This window comes from Mobula hypostoma, chromosome 8 (genome assembly GCF_963921235.1).
Source record: "Mobula hypostoma chromosome 8, sMobHyp1.1, whole genome shotgun sequence".
Classification (NCBI taxonomy): domain Eukaryota; kingdom Metazoa; phylum Chordata; class Chondrichthyes; order Myliobatiformes; family Myliobatidae; genus Mobula; species Mobula hypostoma.
Window position 1 is genome coordinate 90,131,309 of NC_086104.1, and position 23,398 is coordinate 90,154,706.

The 23,398-nt window shown below is 43.2% G+C and overlaps 1 protein-coding gene across 1 annotated transcript in view; it reads right to left on the bottom strand.

Annotated features, from left to right (window-relative positions):
• Nucleotides 1-22,665, bottom strand: part of LOC134350711 (pleckstrin homology domain-containing family G member 1) — a 198,297-nt gene extending 175,632 nt beyond the window's left edge. The window contains exon 1 of the mRNA XM_063056299.1: nt 22,239-22,665. The gene's annotated coding sequence lies outside the window, so the exon portion shown is untranslated. The remainder of the gene's footprint in view (nt 1-22,238) is intronic.
• Nucleotides 22,666-23,398: the final 733 nt, after the last annotated feature.

Sequence of the window (23,398 nt, forward strand, 5' to 3'; positions counted from 1 at the left end):
TTAAACCAGCACAACTGTTGCCCACCCTTTGGTGTGTGTGTATGTGACTGAAGGGCACATGACAATATACATATCTTGCCCATTTTTATATCACTCCAATCAATATTGTGTATGCAAATATTATGTAAAAACATCTGCAGTTCTATGGTTTTCTGTGTGTGGAGCCATTTTATCTCTAGGTTGCAACACACTGGCTCCTAAAGGAACCTCCCTCACCACTCATTACCAAAACTCCCTTGAGGCCAAACACCAAGTTAACCATGCATGGTTGATTCAATGTGTATTTCACACTCAGAAGTTTCCCGGCGGTTACCTTTACTCATCTGAAAAGCCCCACAGAAGTTAACAGTTACATGAACAGACATCCCACCTCTCCCGGAAGTTCCGGGAGTCTCCCGCCTATCGATAGTGGCTTCCTGATGCCCGGAAATTATATACATTATCCCAGAAATAGATTTTTTTGAGAGAGAGAGGGAGAGGGAGAGCAAGCATCCTGATTGGTCTCTCTTCGTGCTAAGCATGGTCCCCAACCACCGGGCCCTGAGGAAACAACATGATTTGGCGATATGAAACGATATGAGTCAGCTGCATCTTTCCTCATTCCCTGTCACGCCCACTGTTGAATTTTAATGCACACGAGGTCATCAGTGACCCAAGACGTGCAAAGGAATGGGTCCTTGACCCATTTGTGAATGTTTCCGGTGAATCTTCCATGTCAGTGCGGGAAAAAGATCAACTGCTCGAGCTTGCAAGTGACGGTGGGCTGAAAAGTATGTTTGATATAACATCTCTGCCGGCATCCTGGATCAAAGTCAAGGCTGAATATCCTGAGATAGCCACGGAAGCACTGAAAACGTTGCTTCCATTTCCAACATATTTCTGTGAAGCGGAGTTCTCTGCGATGAATGCAACAAAAACTAAATTGCGGAATAGACTGGACATAAGGAACCCCCTTCGAGTATCGCTGTCTCCCATCACCCCTCGATAGGACCGTGTTGTTGCAGGAAAACAGGCCCAGGGCTCCCACTGATTCAGCGATATTGGTATGTTGCAATGATTTTATATGTTCATACGAGGAAAATATGCGCTGTGTGTTTAATATCCAAACATTACTTAAAATGTTATGATGATATTGACTTATAAGTGACTTATAATCATTGGTCCCCAACTTCTGGGCGGCGAAGAATACAGCGGTGTCCGGGACGCACCCAGCACATCTTTAAGAAAAAAGCCGAAATAAACAAGCTAATTGATTAGGTGCCACCCGGCACGTAAATGTCGGCCCAGATCAGAGGCGACAGGCGATAGACGATTGCCGATTGCGTTGCCTCTGATCTGGGCTGACATTTACATGCCGGGCAGCACCTAATCAATTAGCTTGTTTATTTCGGCTTTTTTCTTAAAGATGTGCTGGGTGCATTCTGGCTACCGCTGTATTGTCCGCGGATCGGTGTCGGTTCGCTGCCCGGAGGTTGGGGACCACTGTTATAATTGACTTATCACTACATTCATGCGAGGAAAATATGCGCTGTGTGTTTAATATTAAATCCGTTAGATAAACCCTTTTAGAAACGAAATTGAGTGTATTAGCCACTTACAAGTGACTTATACTTATCACCTATATTCCAGTCGCGTTTAACAACCCCCCCCCCCCCCGCACCGACCCGGCTGGTCCACAAGAATATTGCTAATATTAAACCGGTCCACTTTGCAGAAAACATTGGGGACCCCTGATTTAAACTAGCTGGCTAGCTGCCAAGGAGCTATGCTATTGATGTCCTACGTGATGAGGTCAAACTCCCTGTAGACTTGCTTAAAGTTGTAATAGAATAAACATGATAATATGATACAAGTACATATTTTAATGTCACATTTACTGCATATACCCAACCTGGTTTACAGATTAGACAAAATTACTAAACAAAGTATTACATACACCCTTGGAGGTCGACCGGGGGTGCTACCCCCCAACATGAGTTTTTGCTGGGTGGGATGTCTGTATGAAATGCTCAAGGAGATGGCCCAATGGTGACAACAAATAGCAATGCTGCCATTGTAGAGGCCTCCAGACAGCAAGGTTTAGTGGCTAGCACAATGCTTTACAGTACCAGTGACCCAGGTTCAATTCCTGCCACTGTCTGTAAGGAGTTTGTATGTTCTCCACGTGACTGTGTGGGATTTCTCCCACAGTTCAAAGTCCAAACCCTCCGGCTGGAAGGTTAATTGGTCAGTGCAAATTGTCCCGTGATTAGGCTAGCATTAAATTAGGGGATTGCTGGGTGGCGTGGCTCAAAGGGTCAGAAGGGCCTATTCTGCACTGTGGCTCAAGAAATAAATAAATAAACATTCTCTGTGAAACTAAGGAACTTTAACAAGCATTGCCATGGTCAGCTCTGAGCATAAATTCACTCCTCCGACACAGTCCATCGTAAAAGAAAGGAAGGATTTGCATTTAGATATCATCTTTTCCAGCCTCGGGAAAGGTACCACAGCACCTGCCCAGTTGAGCCTCAATCAGCAATGTGTCCAAGTAACCTGTTCTTAGTGATCTTTGCTGAGGGGCAAATACTGGCCGGGATAATGGGAAGATTCCATGCACATCATCAAATGATTCCATGGGAATAATTACATCCATGTGCAAGTCCACCTTGCAGTCCACTCTCCCAACTGTACAATACTGAGTCACATCTTCAAGACTTTTCCACTGACTAGGACATCATAATTGTTGTAATGTGAGCATTATTAAAAGTTAATACTAAGATCCATTTTGCTGAATTGGAAAGAGATTAACCCTCCTACTGTATTTCATTGGTTTTCACAAACTATGGTATGTCTGAATTTGGAAAAAATTAGAAGTGTGGTTTAAGACCCTTCCATTAAATTTGAAAAAACTTGGAGGCCATTCATTCAGCATTTTCATTTGATGTAATTTGGCCATTTCCAAACTTGTTTTATTTCTCTGTACTGCTGGTTGAGAGGAGTGGAGTCGTCGACACTAAGGTTTTCTTCTTTCCCATTTTTAAGTTGTTAGTATTGCCCAAGTCTTTTAGTTTAGTTGACTAATTCTGTTTAGTTTATTTTTTTTTGGGATGGGGTTTGTTTTTTTTTCTTTTTCATGATTTTTCTTCAGTTTTTTTTGCTTTGTATTATTCATTGTTATTCTACACGATTGGGAGCTTTGTCGATTTATACTATTTGGTTTTACAATTACTCATTTTAAGTGTAACAATGTATCTCCTACTATTTGTATTATTGCTATGTTATGTTTTCATTCTATGAAATTAATAAAAAGATTGAAAAAGAAAGAAAGAAAAGTTAATACTAATTAGGATAATAGGGGGTTTTACTTCCGTTCTTTTTTACTTCCCGTGGACTCTGTATATAGTGTGTCCGCCATGCTGTACGGGTTGTGAAAGCCTCTGTATATACATAACGGTTTTGAAGTTCGACATAAAGTTGTTTCTTTGACATGAAGTTGTCGAGTGCTCCTTTTTCAAAGTAGAAGTTACCACAATAATCATTAAAAGGTTTAGCTATGAGGACAAACTGACACTGACTAAAATTAAGATGATTAGTAGATATAGGTGGTTTAGAGGGCAGACCACCACAGAATTACAGAATTGGACTGCACAGAAGCGAGCTCTTCATCCCGGCATACCTATGCCAAACAGTCTGCATATCTATATTTGCCTGCATTAGGACCGTATCCCTGTAAACCTTCTGCAGAAGGAACTTACAATTGCAAACTAAATACACTTGATTGGCACTGATGTCAGAGGTTCTTCACCGCACAATGATTAATGGAAGTCAGCAACGTGCCCCACTAAAAAGCTGCAGAGGAAAGTTCAATCAAGACTTTCTGTAACAAGACAAACAGACTTTTGTTACTGAGATGTGCTCAGGGATAAAGGAACACACAGAGCAGGTAAATGGAGTTGAAAAGCAGTTCAGCCAGAATGGGAATGTATAGTGAACAGTCTCAAGGGGCCGAATGCGCTCTCGCTGCTGCAGGACATGGTTTCAATGGCTCTTTCTTTACACATGGAGCAAAGTCAATTAATCCATCATGTTGCAGTTTATTTCAGTTTTGTAACTAGGCTTTCTTGTAGCCTTTTCAGCAACCTTGTCTGGAATTGGCTTGATTAAGCGCCTTGTTTCTGCCGGTCACAAATTAGACTGCTTTCATACTCCCAAAGTGACTCAAAACAAAACCTATTTTTACCAGCAGTAGTAGGGTGGGCTGTGAATGAATCCATCTGTGAAAGGCAGGCAGACGCGGGACGCCCTTTCTTCAACACTTAGCAGCCTCTGCACCTCATCACTCCAGCTTGTTTTAGCAGTGCACAATCAGACGTGTACCCACCCTCTCTCTGTGTTCTCTTCCCCTCCTTGTGCAAAACATTTTAATAATCAACTGGAGCAGTTTAACAAGCTCCTCTTCTCTCGCCACCACCCCCGCCGCAGCCTTTTCTGGGCAGCAGAAGGAAGCCAGATGTTCAGTTCTGTTTTACATGATTACAAAAAATCTTGTTGATCTCCCCCACTCCAGTTGAAGCTACTAGCAGGTCCGGCTGCTGTTATTGGCACTCCTTCTAACGAGCAAATAAGCACCTAAAGTTGCCCATAACTTGTAGCATCCTTCTCAAAAGCAAACACCTATCCTAGTGGATCCTTGGTAATGACGCGTCAAATTCTACAGAGGTTATATTATTGATTGTGTACTAATTTCTCCTAATTACAACCACCACCATCCAGTTCTTTCATTAAGTCCCAAACTTTGGAAGTTATGTAGGAAAAAAATACCTTTACTTAATTGGAGCTGGACCTAAAGGTAATTTTATGCACTTTAGGTTTGGCGTACAGATGAGTTGCCAAGGTGACAAGGCGCCAGATGTAAATAGGCATAAGAACTTTTAGCCGGGAGAAGAACTCCAATTAGAAAGGGCATGAAATAAAGCTCCTGGTTCATGAAAAATGAGAAATCACTTGGAGAGTTGACAACATTAATGGATGCGGACAAACAAGTATGCAAATTATCTAGGCGAACTTGCAAAAGGATTGGCATCTTGAGAAATATTTCATCCATGGCCAAGCAAGTGCCAAGGACTTTTGTGCTAAGTAAATAGTAAAACATCGATAAATAACAAAATGAATAACCCAACTGACAGGCCAGTATTTGCTATCAGCTGGTTCACTGCTTACTTTCAACCAGCAGACTCCTGCCTTATTGAGGCCTTCTGACAGGGAAGGGTCAAAACCAGCGACACTGTCACCCCAAATGCTTTATGGCGAGATCCCAACGCAGCAACTTGCTGTTGATTATTTTATTTAAAGCAATGGACACAAGCCCTTCAGCCCACTGAGTCTACACCAACCACACGTACCCTAGTCCTCCACCCATCCCATTTCACTCCTCTCCACATTCCTATCAACTGCCCCTAGGTCCTTTATTAATCTTTGAGGAAACGGAAACACCTGGGAAAAACATTGTCACAGGAATAATATGCCAACTCCACAAAGAGAGCACTGGAGATCAGGATCGAACCTGGGTCACTGGAGCTGAGAGGCAGTGGGCTTACTGACGGTGCTGCTGTGCTCTTCAGATAGTTCACTTTGATGCTCCAAGTGCGGTACCGGAGTACCACACTGTCAGAGATGCTGTTTTACAGAGGCAAAGTTCAACCTGATCGTCCCGTCCAAGCAAAACACAATGAAGCTGGTCTGATCAAGGGCTGGTGAGTTTTCTCTCAGTGTTCCAGCCAACCTTTGTCCCTCAACCACAAGTGCAGAAGAAATTGGAGCAGGAGTAGGCCAACTGCCCCTTGAATCTGCTCCATCAATCATCATGGCTGATCTTTTGCACCATTCTCCATCACCCCATCACTATCCCTACATTCCCTCATTCCCTTCATGTCCACAGATCTATTTTCACAACATCTGAACCTCCAGAGCAGATCACAGTAGGGCATTTGAAAAGTTGGCTGCTTTTGAGACTAGTTTAGTTTGGAAATTTGGTCAGTATGGACCTGTTGTACACGCTGCATAAATCTATAACTCTAAATGCACCAAATTGGATCATCTCCACTGATCCACATCATATTTCATCTGCCATGCTCAGGATTCCTCACTCAGCTTAACCATATCTCCTTGAAGCCTCTTCACATCTTTTCCAAACTCACAATCTAACATTAGTTCAAAGTAAAAAGTAAAAAGTATGTATATGTCACCATATACTACATTGAGATTCATTTTCTTGCAGGCATTCACAGTAGAAAGAAGAAATACCATAGAATCAATGAAAAACCTACAAACAAACACTGACAAGGAAGCAATGTACAAAGGAAGTCAATCTGTGCAAATACATAAAAACACAAATAATAATAAATAGATAAACAAACAAACAAATGGAGAACATGAGTGCTAGAGTCCTGGAAAGAAAGTTCATAGGTTGTGTTCAATGATCAGTTGAGGGTTCAGGTGAGTGAAGTTGTCCACACTAATTCAGGAGCCTGATGGTTGAAGGGACTAACTGTTCCTAAGCCTGGTGGTGTGGGGCCTGAAGTTCTTGTAGCTCTTTCCCGATGGCAGCACTGAGAAGACAGCATGGCCTGGATGGTGGGGATCCTTGATGATGGATGCTGCTCTCTTGTGGCAGCACTCTTTATAGCTGTGCTCAGTAGTGGGGAGGGCTCTACTGTGATGAACGGGGCTGTATCCACCACTTTTTGTAGGCTTTTCCATTCTTGGGCATTGGTGTTTCCAGGCTGTGATGTTAACCACTCCTGAGCAAACCTGGAAATGTACCACTTGGTCTCTTCAGCCGAACATTGAAATGGATTGTGAGTAGCTGAAGCCCAGGCAGCAAACCTTGTGCAATCTCACCTGTCACAGCCTGTTAACCTGAGAACAATCCGTTTATTCCCACTCTGCTTTCTGCCCAATAGCCAATATAACAAAGCCAGATATCTTGAATATTATTACCTGCTGTCTGGGGCATACGCCAGACGCAGATTAGCTGATTTGTTTCCGACATGACATTAGCAGCTAAACTGCAGAAGCAGATTGTTAGTTCTAAAGGTAGTTGTTCCAAGCCATGGAAACCTCTTTCATACTGTGCAAGAGTAGACCTCGAAAAGGAATCCACTTGAAAATGTTACAGGCAATTACTCCAGGCATTGACTTGTACAGATTCTGTTTCATCCTGCATCACAGAGGCATAAAATAATATAGCTTAGAAACAGGCCCTTCAGGCCAACTGGTCCATGCCGACCACAGCATCCTCCCTGTTAGTCCCAGTTACCGTGTTTGACCCATAATCCTCCAAGCTCCTTCCCTCCATGTGCCTATCCCAATGCTTCTTAAACATTGCTATTGCACCCACCTCGACTACTTCCTCTGGCAACTCATTCCAGATACTCACTACTCGCTGTGTAAAGAAGTTACCTCTGAGATCCCTGTTAAATCTCTTCCCTCTTGTCTTGTATCTCTGCCTTCTTATTTTGGACTCCCCAGCCCCAGGGAAAAGACTATACCGTCCACCTTATCCATGCTACTCATGATTTTATAAACTTCCATCAGTTCACCGCTCAAGCTCCTGCACTCTAAGGAATGAAGATCCAGTGTGTCCAACCTCTCCCTATACCTCAAGCCCCCTCGTCCAGGCACCATCCTTGTAGATCTCTTCTGCATCCTCTCCAGCTTGCTAATGTCTTTCCTATAACAGGGTGACTAAAACTGTACACAATACTCCAGGTGTAGACTCACCAATGACTTATGTAACTGCAACATAATGTCCCTGTCCCTCGATGCCCTGACTGATGAAGGCCAACATATTCAACATCTTCTTCATCAGCCTGTCTAGTTGCATGGTCAATTTCAATGAACTGTGCCCTGCTGTTCACTGTACAAGTCCTACACTAATTTGACCATCCAAAATCCATTTGCCATTCCTCACCTTATCAAGAACTCTATGCAATTCACTGTAACTTGCCTTATTACCAACAAGGCCCCCTAAATTTAGTATCTTCAACAAATTTGCTAATCATAACATGTACAGTCTATTCACATCCAAGGCATTTATATATACAATGGATAACAGAGGTCCTAACACTGATGTCTGGAGAACCCCACCAGTCACATGCCTCCAGTCAAAGAATCTACCCTCAGCCTTTATCCTCTGCTTCCTATCATCAGGTCAATTCTGAACCCCCCTGAATCCCCTGCAACCTAATCCTCAAGATCAGATTGCCACGTGGGTTCTTGTTAAAGGCTACACTAAAGTCCATACAGACAAAATTAACTGCCGTACTTTCATCTGTTCCCTTCCCTTAGTCATCTCTTCGAAAAACGCCAAAATATTCTTCAGATATGACCTACCTACTATTCAAAAAACCATGCTAACTATTCCTGATCAGGCCTCGACTATCCAAGTGGTGGTAGATCTTCAAAGCTCAAAGGAAATTTATTATCAAAGTATGTATATGTCACCATATGCTACCCTAAGATTCTTGTCGGCAATCACAGTAGAACAAAAAAATACAGGAGAATTGTCGGAAATCTTGATGATGGGTGCTGCTTTCCTGTGACAGCGCTCTTTGTAGATGTGCTCAGAGGTGTGAAAGGCTTTTCCTGTGATGGACTTTTTGGGCTTTTCCATTTTTGGGCATTGGCGTTTCAACAGCAGGCCGTGACACAACCAGTCAGGATATTCTCCGCTGTACATCTGTAGAAGTTGGTCAAAGTTTTAGATAACATTCCGGACCTAAGAAAGTGGTGGCACTACTGTGCCTTCTTTATGGTGGCACCTGTCAGCTGGTCCCAGGGGAGATCCTCTAACATGGTAATGCCAAGGGACTTAAAGTTACTGACCCTCTTCACCTCCAATCCCCTAAGATTCATGGACTTCTGGTTTCCTCCTCTTGTAATCAACTCTTCAATTTTGCTTACATTAAGAGAGATCTTGTCCCTCAGAATTCCCTCTCGTAATTTGCCTACAACTGAAGTCAGCCTTGCTTGGCCTGTCCTTTCTACTCTTCTTGAACAATGGAATATTAGCCAACCTCCAGTCTTCTGGAACTTCTTCAGTGGCTAATAATGAACTACTATGTCTACAAGGGCCGCCAAGATTTCTTCCCTAGACTCCCATAAAGCTTATGGGTGCACCTGGTCAAGCCCCGGGACTTGCCCATCTTTAATGCACTTCAAGGCCGCAAGTTCCACCTTTTTTGTAATATGTATATGATCCAAGATGTGTCTGCCAACACAACAAAACTACCATTCTACTGCTTCCTTAACAGAACAGAGTATTCATATAATCATCACAGGAATGCTATCAAGGAGCATGGAGCACACACCAGAGTGAGTGGCAAGGAGGTTGGTCTGAGGTGGTTTTGAAGAGCATCTTAAATTAGTAGAGAAAGGCAGAGAACAAGAGAGGTTCAGAGTTGAGGACTCTGGGGGAACAATTAAATTTTGGGATCTTGCAAGGTCAGAATTGGAGGCTGTCACTGACTCAAGAGAGATGGTAATTACAGAGGGGGATTCTTCAAAACAGGGTTTAAATTATTCAAAATCGATGCATTTCTTAAACAGAAACCAATGCAGGTGAGTGAGCACAGGGTTAAAGGGCAAACAGGAATTGGTGCTCATTTTCAACTGTTCTGAATATTGATTTACAACCTCACCCTGTTACTGCAATCTTTGGGTTACCAATGATAGAATCAAGTCATTTAACCTCTTCAGCTTGTCAGGTGATTGCATTTCTTACACTAATGGCCAGAAGATCCATTTTGCTGAATTGGAAAGAAATTAATCCTCCCACCACATTTCATTGGTTCCCTCAAACTATGTTGTGCTTAAAGTTAGAAAAAATTAGAAGTGTTATTTTTGATCCCTCTATTAAATTTAAAAAGACTTGGAGGCCATTTATTCAACATTTTCATTATGATGTAATTTGACCTTTTCCAAACTTATTCTATTCCTTTTTAATATATGTTGAGAGGAGTGGAGTCGACAACACTAACGGGTCCTTTTTTTTGATGTTATATAACAGCCCTTTTTTTTCTTTTAATCAACTAAACTAGTTGATTAACACTATTTAGGTTAGTTTTTCTTTTGGGGTATATATTTTTTTTCCTTTTTCATGATTTTTCTTCTATATATTTTTTGTATATTACATTTGTATCCTGTATGTTTGGGAGGTTTAATACTCATGTGTCAACTGGGTTAATCATAACAATGTAATCCCAACAACTTTGTATCAATACCATGGTATGTTTATTATTATGAAATTAACAAAAAGATTGAAAAAGAAAGGAATTGGTGCTCATTCGGGCAAAGGAAGCAGAATTTTGTGGTGGCCACAAGTTCAAAGGGAACAGGGAAAGTTGGCCAAAAACTTGCTGGATTGGAATAGGGAGATTGTATACAGAGTTAAACAATACAAATTGTTTAAAATATACGTAAAAGAATCAGGTTGCATGGAGCGAGATAATATCAGCAAAAATTAGTTAAACAAATTACTTTAGTGCATGGTGTAACGACTCCACTTCCCTGTCAAAGATTTTACAGTGGACTACAATGGACTCCAGAGGAACTGCAGATTGAACTGGATAGATACATGGACAAGTAAGCATATCATGCTGAGCCAAGTGGCTGCCTTCTTTGCTGTAAGGTCATAGCAAAGTTATGTGAATTATCGTTTGAGACAAAAGCCAGGACTTTACCATGAAAGACAGGTAGTGTGGCAATGTCCAACTAAATGGGACAACTGCACGGTAATGAGGACAAGTCCATTCTTCAAGATACCAGGAATAGACAGAAGCTGAGCACTATGTGAGATTTGGACTCTGCGCCCTTCAGTTCTACACACAGCCTGATGCACACGCAGGTGGCCAGCAGGACAAGAGCAGTCAGATACAGTCCTCATTTCCACCACCCCCCATCCCTCTGCTCTCTGGGGACCTCTGCATCGTGACCCATCAAACCTGCTCCATCCCGCATCCCCAGCTGAAATGGAAAACGACTCGGCTGACTGCCTCGGTGGAGGAGAGGGCCATCAAGCAGCAGTCAATAATTTCACTGGTCTCACACTCGAATCTGAAGGGATCTGCCAGGGTTAGGGACTAAGAAGTACTTCCTCTTTGACTGGAGGGTCAGGAACTTGTTGTCATGATCTCAGGACGAGGGGTTCCAAAGATAGGGGCCAGGAGGAATTTCATCATTCAGATATTTGTGAACATCTCACCCTCAGTGGGACAGGATTGCTGAGGAGCAGGATCTGTTCAAGAGTAACATTTTGAGAATCCAAAGAAACCACAGCAGAGGGGGATAGGGCAGAAGTAGCAGCAGAACAGACACGTGTGGACCATACTTGGGAAAAGGAGCAGGCTTGGTGAGTAGAGACCAATTTCTGCTCCTGTTCCAGATGTTCCCATGACCCTTGAATGGGTGGAGAAGAGTAAAAGAAAGGATTCATGGACTATCAGACACAAGAGATTCTGCAGATACTGGAGTAACACACACAAAATCCTGGAGGAACTCGGCAGGTCAGGCAGAATCTATGGAGGAAAATAAACAGTTGACCTTCATTCAGACCTGATCCTGGCAAAGAGTCTTAGCCTGAAACATCAGCTGTTTACTTAGTCTCCATAGATGCTGACTGACCTACTAAGTTCCTCCAGCATTTTTGTGAGAATTCATGAAATATTGTACACCAGATAAAGGATCCAACAACAACACACTTTAGTCTAGTGATAGGTCAGAATTTACTTGAATGTTCTCCAGCGACATTTTGTAAACGCACTGAAAGTTCTAGAGACAGATGCAGAATCCTCAGTCACTCAGAAGGGAGGACCTGAACGTAATCAGACAAAGACGGCCAAACAGACTCTGCTCAGTTACATAGAGTTTAACCTAATCATGTCAATGTAAGGAGGAACAGGAGCTCTTCGCCACTCCTTACATCTCCATTATAGCACATCTACACTACCCGAGCCCTCTCCCTTACCGGACCCCTATCCTTCACCACTCCACACCTCCTTTATAGGATCTACACACTACCTACAGCCTAGAGGCAGTTTACAAGATAAATCCCATGGTGTTACAGGAAAGGTACTGGCATGGATCGAGGAATAGCTGGCAGGCAGGTGGTAACAAGTGGGAATAAAAGGCGCCCTTTCTGGATGGCTGCCAGTGACTAGTGGTGTTCCTCAGGGTAATAGAATTGATGGCTTTGTGGCAAAGTTTGAACTTGATAGGAAGATAGGTGGAGGGGTAGGTAGTGCTGAGGAAGCAATGCAATTGCAGCAGAACAAATTGGAAAAATGGGCAAAAAAGAGGCAGATGGAATACAGTTGGGAAATGTATGATAATGCACTTTGGTAAAAGGAACAATACTGCAGACTGTTATCTAAATGGAGAAAAGGTTCAAATATCACAGGTGCAGAGTGACTTAGGAGTCCTCGTGCAAGACTCCCAGAAGGTTAATTTACAGGTTGAGTCTGTGGTAAAGAAGGCAAATGCAATGTTGGCATTTACTTCAACTGGAATAGAATATAAAAGCAAGGAGATAATGCTGAGGCTTTATAAGACATTAGTCAGGCCATAATTGGAGTATTGACAACAGTTTTGTGCCCCATATCTCAGAAAGCATGTGTTGTCATTGGAGAGAGTCCAGAGAAGGTTCATGAAGATGATTCCGGGAATGAAGCGGTTAACATATGAGGAGCATTTGGCAGCTTTTGGCAGCACTCACTGGAACTTAGAAGAATGTGGGGGGATCTCATTGAAACTGACCAAATGTTGTAAGGACTAGATAGGGTGGATGTGGAGATGATGTTTCCTATGGTGTGGGTATCCAGAACTGAAGAGTACAACCTCAAAACTGAGGAGTGACCTTGTAGAACAGGGGTAAGGAGGAATTTTTTTTAGCCAGAGGGGAGTGAATCTGTGGAATGCTCTGCCATAGACTGCGGTGGAGGCCAAGTCAATAGGTATACTTAAGGCAGAAGTTGATAGCTTCCTGATTGGTCAGGGCATCAAAGGATATGACGAGAATGCAGATGTATGGGGTTGAGTGGGAACCGGGATCAGCCATGATGGAATGTCAGAGAAGACTCGATGGGCTGAATGGCCCAATCTGCTCCTATGACTACAGTACAAACCTCTATTACAGGATCCCTACACCACCCCAGACCACTTCATTACAGGACCTGTACACAATCCAGACCTCCAACACTGGACCCATGTTGCAGAACGCTGGGAATTAATGTTCTCATGAGAAATCAGAGGTTTATTTTCTGAGGTTCATGGGACCTGTTCTGAGGTTCATGGGACAGGTTCCTTGCAATATTCACTTTCTCATCACATCTTATGTATAAGGTGTCAGTGACGGGTCATAGGAACAACTGCTGCCAGTGGGGGTTGGAAGATTGTGGCTTCAAGCTCCTTTCCAGAGGCTTGAGTAAGTCCTGGACATTGTCATGTTCCAGGTCCTTCTATGACCTCAGATGGGTGCAAAGGATCCTGTGGCAGCTTTGCAAATCAAAAGATCAGTGATGACCTGACCAATGTTTTTCTCTCTTGACTAATATCTGCTTACCCGACCGAATTTCAATTTCAAAAGGATACCAAGATCCAACTGGATGATAAAAAAAGATAATGGAGTACATCTGATGTAATGACTCCACAGTCTCACTTCCAATCCCTGTAAACTGTAACCTTTCTCCAAGGCAAGACTTCTTCAGACTCGCGTCTCTTTCAATCAGTAGCCAAGCTTTCAGCTGCTCAGCCCCTCCAAGTTCCATCCGTTATTATCCTATAAGATGCTCCTAAGAACTCTTCTCCCCTTGGTTCAAGTTCAATTGTTTCTCTGAAAATGTCTCGAACCTGGGTCAAATAGGAACTACTTGTGCTCAATTTACCAGAGCCTTACACCTGCCTCACCAACTCTAAGCCAGTGTCGCCGGGCAACATTTATTCCAAATACTTGTGATCTCAGTCACAGGTCAGGTGATCAGAGGACTGGGGAGGATCCACAGGATGAGCCAAGTTCCTTGTCTACCTGGATGAGAGTGCCACAGACTGATAACTACATTCAGATTTACAGCCACTGACACCACTGGCATCCATGGAGATCTGTGCAACTCTCTAAGTACTACGGAACAGCAGGTAACTTCGGCCTTTAAGGTAGAGAAGAAATTGCTTTTGTTTATAAACAATGGAAAAGAAATATAGGCTATTCGGCCCTTTGAGCCTGCTCCACCATTCTACAACTTTATGACTGATCACCTCTTGATCCCTCTGGCCTTCCTGAATATGTTTAATGGCTTGACTTTGCCTGCTTTCCACAGGTCCACCATCACTGGGAGGAAATACTTGTTCCCATCTCAGCCTCATATTGACTGCCCCTCATCCTTCGACTGTGACTCCAGGTCCAGAGCACTGCAGCCATTGGTAACATCCTTTCTGCACGAACTTGTCCAGTCCTGTCACAGTTTTCTACATTTCTATGTGATTCTGACTGATTATTTTAAACTCTTGTGAAAATAAGATTAATTGACCCCCATTATTACTAATATGACTAGAAGCACACTGAGAATCAAAAAACAAAAATCATCGAGAGTATCCTAACCGGCTGCATCATGGCCTGGTCAGGAAACATCAATGCCTAAGAATGGAAATGCCTACAAAAAGTAGTGGATGCAGCCCATCCCAGCCCAGTCCATCACAGGAAAAGTCCTCTCCACCATTGAGCATATTTACAAGGAGCCACAAGAAAGTAGCATCTATCATTAAGGACTCCCACCATCTGGGATATGCCCTCTTCTCACTACTACCATCGGGCAGGAGGTACAGGAGCCTTGGGTCTCACACCATCAGGTTCAGGAAAAGTTACTACCCCTCAACCATCAGGCTCCTGCTGGTGTGGATAACTTCACTCATGTCAACACCAAAGTGGCTGCACGACCTAAGGACCCACTTTCAAGAACTCGACACCTCATGCTCTATTTACTTATTTGTATTTGCACAGACTGACTATATTTGCACGTTGGTTGCTCATCAGTCTTTGTGTGTAGTTTTTCATTAATTCTATTGCATTTCTCTGTTCCAGTGTGATTGCTGGCAAGAAAATGAATATCATGGTAATATATGGTAACATATACGCATTTTAAAAATAAGCTTACTTTGACTTTGAAACTACATGCGTGTCCAGAAACAGTGGTATTTATTTCAATGCCTGGCTTCAATTTCCAGAGAGGGAAATCAGTTCTACAGCTTCCTTTACTTCACAATGGTGCTCCCTCACTCTTTCCCCCTTAATCCCTCTCCCTCATCTCAACCAGGCTGTCCAGGTGGCTTGACTTTCAAATGATACACAATTCTGAGAAATAAAAAGCACTTGGATTAAATTCTACTGTGAAGTAAAAGAATTTACAGGACTTCATGGCAAGGGACAGAGGCTTGAGTCAAATATTTGGGAACTTATCTTTAGAACCCCTATGGGGATCAGAGGCTGGGATCTTTGGTAACTTCTTACATAGCTATTTAGGAATTTGCAGGCTGAATCTGTAGACACCACTAGAAAACAAAAGACTCCCGACCTGGGAATCATTTCAACACTGTTCAGACAGATTGCCCTCAGACTTTGCCTACCATTTGTGTAACTCGATACCAAAAAAAAAAGAAAAATCAAATCTTGATGTGTAGTTTCTTACTGCAAACATGAAAGAGAGAAACAGAAGGTTGGACTTACATGAGCCATTTATGTGAAGTGCAGGCTCTGATTGTCTTGGCACTGCACAGTCCCAAAAACATCATTAAATGGTAACTTGTTCAGTAATTTCAGGTGAGCGTTCAACACTGACTATAAGATAAAGAAAAATACCCCTCCCTATGCCACTACATCCAACACCCCCACACAAGCAAGCCTGTGGCAACTACATTGCACTTTGTTTTTTTGTTCTCCAATTATGTTTCTATAATTGTATTCTTTCTTGTAAAAATTAAAATAATTTACACTTAATTTGTTTTCCTTGTGAATGCTGCCTTCATGACTCTATGTGCCTGTGATGTTGCTGCAAGTCAGCTTTTCATTGCACCTGTGCATACACGGACAGGATCAAGTTCAAGCCTAATTGTTGTTCCACCATACATGAATACTCAAGAGTACAGTTAAACGCAATGGCGTTATTCTGGGGCCAAGATGCAAAATTACCTCATTACCAACAGTCACACACAGCACAAGGCACACGAAGCATGCAGTATACAAAATAGTAAGCCTATATAAGATATCAGTAAAATACAGTCACACAAAAAATATAGTCCAAAATGAGGCTATGAATGTTGCAGTTATTTGCGGTTGACCACAATACACCTTATGCATGTGGCAAGGAACTTTGGCAAAAAAGCTTCTTTCCCAAGGTAATATCGCCAATGGTGCTACACTGAGGGAAAGCTGCAAGGAGCAGCACACCTCAGTGTAGCGGCTGGAGATGGCGTCTGAACTTGATGTTCCAGTGGGATGGCAGTTGTGGAGAGAAACAACATGGAAATAGGTTTTTCCACCCATTGGGGATGCACGAACCACCTTCCCATTTTATTCTCCCCACATTCCCATCACTCCCCCCACCAAGTTTCTCCCACTCACCCATACACTGGAGACCATTTACAGTAGTCTGTTAACCTAGCAACCCACACACCTTTGGGATGTTCTTTCCTATGTTCTAGTCAATCCTCAGCAAGATTGTTAAACTAAATGAGTGGGTCTCTCCTCTCACCCACTAACTATGAAACCCTGCCGGATGTTATTCCTACAGTACAACAATGACCTTTAAGTGACAAGTGCACCACTAGCTGTGAAATTTGCTGGGATATTGTGATGGCACCATTACAGTGTCTGGACACAAGTTCTGCTCTGCCTTTCCTTTCAAAACTATGTAGGATGTGCCGAATGTGATGCAATTGTAACTCCTGTGTCGTTTGGCAATGAATGAGAACCGTTCTCACATTCCTTCTTTTGGCCAATTGTTCAACCAGGAAAACCTGGGAGGGGTCAGTGGGTGATATCTAGAAGGCACGAAGCTTTGGCATCGTATTGCAGGCTACCTGAATGGGAATCAGTCCATCACAGAGAGAAGAAAAAAAAGAGATCATAGTTGGTGAAATAATTTTCTTAAAATGTCAATTATAAAAATATTCCCAAGGGGTAAGTTGGCATTTTTCCCAATGAGCCCAAAAATGGGTAATGGAAAGTCCATTCTCTTTGTGGTGGAGTGGAAGGTGGTGTGGGGAGGGAGAAACATGTAATGCTCTGACACTCCACTGCTTTCAAGACTTATCTGAACCCATTCTCTCCAACCAAGCCTTAAGTCACCTGCTGTAGTTCCTTATCACACAATTTGATGTCAACCTTTGTTGATGTTCTGTGGTGTGCTGTGGGCCTTTTTGCCCCGAAACACTCTATATAAATGTAATTTGTTGTTCCTGTGTGTACTACAAGAGTAGACTGCCCTAATCAAGACAACATCTTTGAATATTGTGTCCCAGAAGACACAGTACCAACATTGTGATACAAGCATCAATTACGTATATCAATTATGAAAATGAGATTAAAAGCCCCATCCAGTCCAACGTGTAAAGTTGTCTCATTTGTTAATATAAACTGAAACAGAGTCACGCACTGTTCCAGCTCAGGAACAAACATATTAAGTTGCACTTTTATTTCCCATGCAAACAATGCTGACTAACTTCATTTATAAGAAAAGAAATGCATCTATATAGCGCTGTGCTTTGAACTTCACAAAGCACTTGGCAGCTAATGAAACTTTTTTTTAAAAAGTGAAGTCATTCCTGAAAATGTAGCTGGCACAGGGATGTCCGCGAAAAAAAAAAGCAAAGTAATACTGTGCTGGTCAACAGGTCTCGGTGGGGATCAGGTCCTTATCATTCTACTCTTCATTGGAGCGTCCGAAGAAGATAGAATTTTGGTGGTGTTAAATTATTATTAGTACTTTGGCAATAACTCAGCTCAACTGTCTGAAAGAGGGAAAAAGAACAGCATTAACCCTTGGTTTAACATTTGACCCAGATTAATATTGCAGCAATGGAGGACCATTAGGTGTTAATGCTCAATGCTCATGTGTGAATTAAAGCCGGACAGAAGAGGTACCAGTGAGCAATGTTGACATCGTTTTATATATAAATTCCACTTTTAATTTTGGAAAACATTTCAATAGGTTTTACCTTAGACAAAAAAAGACCAACCACCAAAGAATTAGATATTAGGAGGTGTTAATATACGATTGCCAAAGGCAGGCCAAAAGAGAGGGGATGTACAAGGGGTCAAAGTAGGCATAATGGAGATCTTGCTGGGGGATTGTAGGGTTGGAAATGTTACATGTTGGGATGATGGGGAGACTGAAATGTGTTGGTGTTTAGTGGAGTTAGGAAAGCAAACAATACTGGTCTGCGTTTCAGGAGACATTGACGACCACAGATGGCTTGCTTCAAACATATAGAACCACAAACAGATTGCATCATGGTTATTCTGCAAAGGTCTGCTACTATTCCCCCCCACCCCCATCCCTCCAAGGAAGGATCTACTTACAATTCAGCAAGTGCAGATTCCAAGAGTATTTGTCATATGGGGAGCGATTAAGGGTACTGGGTCAAGGCTCTTTTGACTTTAGAATAAGGAAAGATGCTGTTGTTGAAACAAACAAAATTCTAATGGAGCTTGACAGAGGTGAAAGAGGGCTAATGTTTACCTGTCTGGGCTGTATAGAAACAATGATCATGGTCTCAAAACAAAGGGTCAGTCATCAGGCACAGAAAAGAGAACATCTTTCACCCTGAGAGCAGTGAATTCTTGGAATGCTTGATCCATTGATGCTCAGTTGCTGAGTATATTCGACACAGAAAGTAATGGACATTATGTGAACTGGTGGTTGCAGGGTTGGTGCAGCAAAGGTCAGCAAAGGTGACGATTTGAGTATGGAATAAATAGGTGATGGTCCTCATGTGGAAGAGGTACCAGAACCCGCTGAAGTGTAGGCTGAATGGTGTTGGAACTGCCAGGGATACCCTGGAAGGTCATGTCTCAAGATACAGAAACAAAGACCAGTGGTTAAACAGGAACTGAGCAGTGTGACAGAGGTAGTAGGAGACAATAATCACGACTAAAGGCAAAATAAGACTTGAAGGTGGGGTAAAGGTTGGTTCATCCAGAGTTGAGTAGTCAGGGAAGGGGAAGAAATCCTTGATAAAAGTCCAGAGATGAAAAGGTAGTGTTGCTAATGCTGATGGTTTTAATATTTCCAAAGTCTAATTGGAGGGAGGTGCAGTTTAACCAAGCAACACATAGAAAATGCTGGAGGAACTCAGCAGGCCAGGCATCTATTGAAAACAGTAAATAGTCGATGTTTTAGGCTGAGACCCTTCATCAGAACTGGAAAAAAGATGAGAAGGTGGGGGTGGGAGGACAGGAAGAAACACAGGGTAGTAGGTGATAGGTGAAACCAGGAGAGGGGGAGGGGTGAAGTAAAGAGCTGGGAAGTTGATTGGTGAAAGAGATTAGAGGGAATCTGATAGGAGAGGACAGAAAGCCCTGGAAGAAAGGGAAGGGGGAGGTGAACTAGAGGGAGGTGATGGGCAGGTAAGGAGATAAGGTGTGAGAGAGAGAAAATGGGCCCTGAATAGTAGTGAGGGAGGTGGTGTAGGGGCAGGTGTAGTACTTGTTCTGCCTGCAAGGGTAAGTGCCAGGAAGGAGATTAGTTGTGAGGGATGAATGGAATAGAGAGTCACATAGGGAGCAATCCCCGTGGTAAACAGAAAGTGGGAGGAGGGGAAGATGTGCTTGGTGGTGGGATCTCGTTGGAGATGGCAGAAGTTACGGAGAATTATGTGCTGGACGTGGAGGTTGGTGGGGTGGTAGGTGAGGACAAGGAAAACCCTATCCCTGGTGGTGTGCAAGAAATGGAAGAAATGCAGGTTAATGGTGGAGGAAGAAAAGCCCCTTTCTTTGAAGAAGGCGGACATCTCCTTCGTTCTGGAATGAAATGCCTCATCCTGAGAGCAGATGCAGTGGAGTCGGAGGAATTGAGAGAAGGGTATCTGTAGATTTTCTCTTGTTTGCAGTATATCCAAACCTGCTGAAATTGTATTTGGGAAATTACGTATCATTCTGGTCTCTCTACTGAAGGAAGGGCATGCTTGTGATTCAGCAAGTGCAAATTCCAAGAGGCCAACTGGTCTGACAACTCAGTGGCAATGGGGTGTCAAGACAGAAACTGTGGAGGTGGAGCTGAGAGTTCTAGGTGTGTATGTGGATTGGGCCACCATGTCTATTAATGACATCTCCAAAGATCAACATGATGATGATGCAAAGTGAGTAGACAAGACATCTGCAGAGAAGTCCAGAGATAATGGCAGAGAGGTGCAAGCAAAAGTTATTGTAGGTAATGTATAAAGCCAGTCAACCTCCATAAAGAGATGAATGGGATAATGTTGGCCCAATGATAAAGGGTGCATAATGTGAAAAGTGACACCAAAGGGAACAACATTTGTCATTCCAGAGTCCGAAGAAACAATTATTTTGTTCTCCTTTACACTTGTGTATTTGAAATGATATTATACAATTTTGAATCTTGAACATGGAGGAGGAGGAGGGAGGAGAAGATGGCGGCGCGACACAGTGCGCACGGCCGTTCCAAATGATATCATATGTGTTAACTAGGGGGCCGTGCACAATCCTGGAGGAACACCTGGAGAAACTTCTGAAATGCCCACTTCACTGCGGCTGCTACTGTGCGATCGAGAATCTCTGGAGGGGAAGGCCCCAAATCCTCGGCTTTGCCTATTGCCGGGGCCAAAGCGCTCGGCAGAGATGGTGCTCGGTGTCGGAGAGCTGGTCGGAGGCTCGGAGTTTTCAGACGGACTCGGAGTCAGACTGTGGTTGGATGCTTCCTGGATGCTTCCAGGATGCTGCATCGGCAAGTTTGCGGCACTGGAGGTTCACCATCTGCATGAGATGATGGGACTTTCAAGAGACTTTGAGACTTTTTACCATGCCCATGGTCTGTTCTTTATCAAATTACGGTATTGCTTTGCACTGTTGTAACTATATGTTATAATTATGTGGTGTTTGTCAGTTTTTCAGTCGGTTTGTCATGTGTTTCTGTGATATCATTCTGGAGAAACATTGTATCATTTCTTAATGCATGCATTATTAAATGACAATAAAAGAGGATTGCGTGTCCTCATAATCTAATCTAATCAAGCAGGGGCAAGGAAATTGACTGGAGTACACAGGACCTGGAGTTGTGTGTTTGCAAACTGCAGGAACAGAGAGAAGATGCTTGGAGTTACAAGCTGCTTTGCATTATAAATTGTGTGAAGGGTGGAGTTGCTTAAGCAGTGGTTTGGAGAAGATCTCACAAATGATAACAGGATAATGACCAGACAATCCTTTGTATATGGTGGCTACTAAGGTACAAAAACTTCTTTTATGTAAACCTTGCCTGTTGCCATAGGTTTGCTTTGTCCAATTTAGGCATCGGATGAGGTAAGAGTTTAATGTTTCACCGAAGAGACACCCCTCAGGCAGGGTTCTGCACCCTCAAGAGAGTTAATCTAAATTCCGAGCTCAAGTCTCTGAACTAGGATTTGAACTCAAAACCTTCTGAATGAGATCAACTGAGCCGCAGCTCACAACCTGCACCAAGTAAGGTTTTTTTTAAATCAAAGCCTCTGATGAATTGGAAGAGATTAAACTGTTTAAAATTGTTTTATTTTTGGTTTCCAAAAACATCTTTTTAAATCGCCTAGCAGTGTCCAGAAACCTTTCCCCGAAGCGAGAGCTGATGCTGGCTCGGGCTCCAAACTTTGCCCATCAAGTGACGCACTGAAACATTTTGTAGCCGGTTCTACTTGTTCGTGAGCAGATAGGTAGCAGAGAACTCAACGGGGCTTCTGTAAAGTGATTCATGCTAAAACCGTCAATGTGCCGTGTCTTCAAAAAGAAAGGGATTCGCTCCACGGATCGCTCTCAGAATAATCACTGCTTGTAACCACAAACATCAAACAAACCACCCCCCCCCCGCCCAGCCGCTGCATCAACTCCCAAGAAAGCTTCTCTGTTACTGCTGAGCCTGCGTTTCTCGGCTCCCTTTACAAAACACTCTATGCATGCTACCGTGATTAAGCAGCCACTCGGAAAATAAAAATCGCTGCAGACTTACCCAACTTTTTAAACTCCGTCCGCAGTTTCTGCCGTGCTCTGCCAGATGATTAACAATGAGGTACTTTCTGAATGGTGCGAGAGCCGAGCCCCCGTACACCGTGCATATCCTCCAGTCTACTGACGCCACTCCCTAGCTACAGTACAGCCGCTGGCTAGAGCTGCACACTTACAGAAAGGGCTTGGATCGGCCTCCCTGGCTGTCAGCCAGCCGTACAGCTGAGTTGCCATCACATCACCACAATGCTCAGAATGCAGGAATGTCTCAGGGTGCTAACCTGGGTCTTAAACACTTTACTTCCCCCCTCCCCCACAACTATCTCCGGAGACCCCAAAATATATTTTAAAATACGTCATTGGAAGGGCTTTTGACTCCTGGTGCCTCGACCACTTACTCCTAAATACATCAGAATCGCTTTGTTTTTAAATTGCTCAATTTCGGGCTTTACATGGCAGAGCAAGGCACCAGCCTGCACCCCAGGGCACCTATAAATGTCGCAGCACCAATGCAAACCACTAGAAGGTGTAAGTGAGCAGTTGAAGACTTCCCACTGAGATGCTGACAAAAATTTCAGATTACCTGTACTGTACCTGTTTTGCAGTGCAAACTGCTCTGTTCCCAATCCGAAGCAAGGGTTCCTCGTATAAGGGGGTATTTTGGCCAACAGTTCTTAGAAGGGAAATAAGGTATGTGTTAGAGACACAAGCGACTGTAGATGCTGGAACCTAGACCATAAAAAGCAGCTGGAACTCAGTAGGTCGGGCAGTATCTGAGGAGGGAAATGGACAGTTAACGTTTAGCTTAAGACCTTTTATCTGGACTGGTCTTGAACTCAGGACTGAACTTAGGTCTTAAACCTTTGAATCGGACTCTAAAGCAAGGGGACCATCTCCTGAACTCCATTTAACATCTGTATGTCAGTTACCACCTGAGGCCGATACTCAGTGAGGCATTAAATTAGACACATGTAGGGCTTCCGGACCAGAAGATAAATCCAGCAGCATTGCTGGGGCTCAAGACCATCATCTTGAGTTATGTTTGTGGATGCAGAGGGTGCCTGTTGAAAGAACACATACTATATAAACTTATCGTCCTAGTTCTACCAACACACATCAAAGTTGCTGGTGAACGCAGCAGGCCAGGCAGCATCTCTAGGAAGA